At 43.2% G+C, this 4,822-nt stretch overlaps 1 long non-coding RNA gene across 4 annotated transcripts; it reads left to right on the plus strand.

The window, feature by feature from the left end:
• Window positions 1–1,467: 1,467 nt before the first annotated feature.
• Window positions 1,468–4,564, plus strand: LOC125536763 (uncharacterized). Of its 4 annotated transcripts, XR_015616112.1 has the most exons (5): window positions 1,468–1,601; window positions 1,766–1,885; window positions 1,980–2,040; window positions 2,273–3,187; window positions 3,569–4,564. It is a non-coding gene; the product is annotated as an uncharacterized LOC125536763 (long non-coding RNA). The 4 variants fall into 4 exon arrangements; XR_015616111.1 differs by having other exon boundaries at window positions 2,273–4,564; XR_007295214.2 differs by having other exon boundaries at window positions 1,776–1,885; window positions 2,273–4,564.
• Window positions 4,565–4,822: the final 258 nt, after the last annotated feature.

Consider the following 4,822-nt stretch of genomic DNA (forward strand, 5'->3'; position numbering starts at 1 on the left):
GGAGATCCAGCAGCACGACGGCATGGTGGAAGTAGCGGGATTCCAACAGGGCTTCGCTAAGCGCTGCGGGAGGAGGTAGATGTGTCACGGGAGGGAGAGGGAGGCGCCAGGACTTAGATTGGTTTGCTCCTCCTTTTCCCCACTATATATAGGGCCAAGGGAGAGGGGGAGGCGCAGCCCTTGCCCCTTCCTCCAAGGAAGGGTGCGGCCAAGGGTGGGGAGGAGTCCATCCTCCCCAAGGCACCTCGGAGGTGCCTTCCCCCTTTAGGACTCTCCCCTTTTTCTCTTCTCTTGGCGCATGGGCCTCTTGGGGCTGGTGCCCTTGGCCCATATAGGCCAAGGCACAACCCCTACAGCCCATGTGGCTCCCCGGGGCAGGTGGCCCCACCCGGTGGACCTCCGGGACCCTTCCGGTGGTCCCGGTACAATACCGGTGACCCCGAAACTTGTCCCGATGGCCGAAATAGCACTTCCTATATATAATTCTTTACCTCCGGACCATTCCGGAACTCCTCGTGACGTCCGGGATCTCATACGGGACTCCGAACAACATTCGGGTTACCGCATACCAATATCTCTACAACCCTAGCGTCACCGAACCTTAAGTGTGTAGACCCTACGGGTTCGGGAGACATGCAGACATGACCGAGACGTTCTCCGGTCAATAACCAACAGCGGGATCTGGATACCCATGATGGCTCCCACATGTTCCACGATGATCTCATCGGATGAACCACGATGTCAAGGACTCAATCAATCCCGTATACAATTCCCTTTGTCTATCGGTATGTTACTTGCCCGAGATTCGATCGTCGGTATCCCGATACCTTGTTCAATCTCGTTACCGGTAAGTCTCTTTACTCGTTTTGTAACACATCATCCCGTGATCAACTCCTTGGTCACATTGCGCATATGATGATGTCCTACCGAGTGGGCCCAGAGATACCTCTCCGTTTACACGGAGTGACAAATCCCAGTCTCGATTCGTGCCAACCCAACAGACACTTTCGGAGATACCTGTAATGCACCTTTATAGTCACCCAGTTACGTTGTGACGTTTGATACACCCAAAGCATTCCTACGGTATCCGGGAGTTGCACAATCTCATGGTCTAAGGAAATGATACTTGACATTAGAAAAGCTATAGCATATGAACTACACGATCTAGTCCTATGCTTAGGATTGGGTCTTGTCCATCACATCATTCTCCTAATGATGTGATCCCGTTATCAATGACATTCAATGTCCATGGTCAGGAAACCGTAACCATCTATTGATCAACGAGCTAGTCAACTAGAGGCTTACTAGGGACATGGTGTTGTCTATGTATCCACACATGTATTTGAGTTTCTTATCAATACAATTATAGCATGGATAATAAACGATTATCATGAATAAGAAAATATAATAATAACCAATTTATTATTGCCTCTAGGGCATATTTGCGAAGGCCCACTGGCCGGAGCAGCAGGAGCAACTGCATCCGCTAGTCGGCCCGACGCACCGCCTCCTCTGCTGTGGCCCGCACGGTCGAGAGGGGCAGCTCCGCCGTAGCTGGCGGCGAGTTCAACGGCCGCCGCCTCCTCTCCTCTTCGAATCCAGTAAGCTCCCGATGTCTTTCCGCTTTCATTTGTAGGATTTGCTGAGCTTGCTCCTGCTTTCTTCTCTTCATCAATGTTTGTCTCGTCCCTATCATTCGACTTTCGTCAATGGTCTACTCTGCTTGTTTTAGCCAGTTTTAGTTGATTCTAATTATATTGGCCAGTTTTCTGTAGCAGGTGCCTATGCGTTGTTCCCCTCGGCTGGATTGTTCGTCCTTCTTCGCCGATGGTGTGCTCATCTATTGCAGTAGCCTTCGTGTGCTGGATGAACAGTGCCGGTTGAGGTTCGTGCCCTTCTTTACTTGATTCTTGCTTCTTCCTTCCTTTTCCCTGCGCCCTGGTAACCTCTGTTCTTACTCTTGTCCCCATCGTGTGCAGGTTGGTTTCTTCCCGTTGTGTCCTGCATCGACAGTCGCATCTTTCTGCCATTGCCATTGAGGTTAGTCTGCACTCTGTTTGGTTGCATGCAACATGTTCGATGAAATGTGTGTGTAATGACCTTTTTTTTTTCATCTCGTTTTGCCTGCTGGCCCGCCTTTGTATAGTCCTCTGTATAGCATGCTTTCTTGGCCTGGTTCTGCTTTCTAGCTCTGGTAATTAGCTGTTGTTTTGCTTGTCTATAAGCCTGCTGTTTTTATGCCTGTGTGACCGTTATGCATGTACTCTGGCAGGTCTATCTCCGTTTGTCTAGCAGGTTCAACGATCTGCTAGGTTGCTGCATCTGCAACTCTGTGTTGCTGTTCACGGTTTTCTTTATTCATTCTTCCCTACATGCTTGTTCTTCCTCGCTACACACATGCTTCTCTTTCTCTAAGTACCGTAATACTGCTGTGCTGTCTCTAGCTACATGCATTTACCTTTCTTTGTCGGTATAATTGTCTATTGATGGGCCATGGTTATGTGAACTTTAAGATGTAATGATATATGGTGTTTAAATTTGTCTTGTTCATTAGTGCCTACGATTTTACGCCAAAGAGTCGTCCGATATCCAAGTTTTTATATATTTTTACACCATTGTAGCCCATAACTTGCTTCAATCCTGTTACACATTGGATTGAAGATAGGTCGTCCATTTTTATTGACTTTTTTTGTACATTGTGAAGTCATGGCCCCAATTTATATTCATGTTTAGTTTGCTGTGTTGTAGTTCATGTATGCTCTGTAAAGAGCATGTACAACTAATGGGTTTAATTTGTTTGTTCCTTTTTTAGATGTTCCGTATCGGTGCATAATTCAACTTGATCCATACAGTGCCAGTGATTTTGTAAGATTTGCCCATATCTTTTGAGGAAATAATTATGCTTCAGGAAGATGTTAAATAAGCTGGTCAGCTCTGCCTCTGGGGCAAAAGGTCAGCAAATCTGCTTGGCTATTCCTCCCAAGGTGATGAGAGATTGCTTGTTGCAGACTACATGCCTAGAAAGACATATCTTCCACTGTGAGTATGTTAAATGCTTGTGAGCAGGCCACTACTTTACAAAGTTTACTACAGCAGCAAGGACGCTATGCTTTGATTAGTTGAGCCGCCCTCTATTATTTCATTCATGGGCAGAGTGGGTGGAGGTGCAGCGCCTCAGCATGTCGAGGTATAGGGATGGAACCTGATCCTTATTTCACAGTATGTTTCTGTTCTTACGATAAGTGACTCATGTTTCTTCTGTGTAATGCTAGGATAAAGTTTGATTTTCTCTGTACTACTCCAACTTGGTCCTATCTCTAACTACAAAATTTTTATGTATCGTTTTAATTGAGATTTATTATTATTAGAATTAGATGGTGTGCATTGAATATGAAAATAGGGCCAAGTATTGCTATGGCGTATATCCTATTGAGTTTTCATCGGACCTTGAAGCTCACGGTTGATCTCTTTGTAGCTTATAAAAGATAGTTATATCATTTTACTGGATGTATAATCAGAAAGGTGGGCCAACAAACTGTAATATGTGACTTAAAATATGATAATGCAGGCTTCCTTTATTTTCTTCCATGGGCAGAGTGGGTGGAGGTACACAGCCTCAAGATGTCAAGGAATCTGATCCTTATTTGACAGTAAACTTAGAAGGGTTTTCCATCTTATAATATGATAATGCAGGCTTCCTTACCCTGACCAGAATTTAGCATTTTGGTATTGCCTCCTTACCATGCAATGTAGGCGTCAACGCCACTTTTTAAATATAAGCCATCATTTGTGCCGGTCCTTATCAAGCAGTTCCTTATCAAAGGGGATTTTGATGTTCTCGCTGAAATAGAGGACTTGAATTGATGATTTCTAGGATTAGTAAACATTAGCACAATCCTGATTATCCAGTTAGAAATCTTATATTTTAATTGCGACAAGTAATGTAGGCTGCAAGAGTTGCCTTTTAAGTAATGCAAATTCTTCTGCTAGTAGCTAATGCTATTTAGAAATTTTGATTTCCCATTTTTTGTAGCTCTCTTCATTTTTGTCACTGGTTTACATTTGTTTTATATCTTTCTCATTCTGTTCATAGCATTTTGTCATGTTTCTTCCTTTTTACAGAGCTATTTTGATGTTGTGTTAAGAATTTTGGCTAATTGATGGCTCAAATGATTGCAAGCATATGATCTTGTCGGCTTGAGTGATTGCAGGCATATCGACTAGAGGAAAACGTAGCATAGAAGATTCTTGCTTCCCTTTTTTGTTTTGGTGAAATTGCAGTCAAGCTACTTACATACGACTCTTATCAGGGCATTCGAGAATTCTCAAATTGGGTCTGCTTCTGTTTTAGCCTGATTTATGTTTCTACTGTAGGTGTTGCTCTATGGCAGTACATACTTTTTGCACTATTGAAGAGATAAGAACAGCGTGCTACCTATTTATGCTTGTTGTGGAACTGATATTGTTTTTTAGATGTTGGAACAAATGATGGTTTGATCTGTGTGCAGTTGCATTGTTTATTTCACAACAGATGGAGATCGAATTTAATAATTATATTGACATGCCCCGGTGTTTTTTGTTATTGTAGTTGCCTAATTATTGTTATCTACTTCCTCTGATCCAAAATAAGTGTAGTGGTTTTAACTAAAACCATGGCATTTATTTTGGATTGGAGGGAGTACCATTTTTGTTCTTCTGCAACATAGCATGTGCAGTACTATACTCCTTATTATGCTAAGGCACTATGCATGACTTCAGAAGATTAACATTTCCAAATTTTACTGTCGAGTTGTATGGTCTATACATGTTATACAAATATGTT

This window comes from Triticum urartu, chromosome 2A (assembly GCF_056163025.1).
Source record: "Triticum urartu cultivar PI428250 chromosome 2A, HENAU_Tu73, whole genome shotgun sequence".
In the NCBI taxonomy this organism is placed as follows: Eukaryota; Viridiplantae; Streptophyta; class Magnoliopsida; order Poales; family Poaceae; genus Triticum; species Triticum urartu.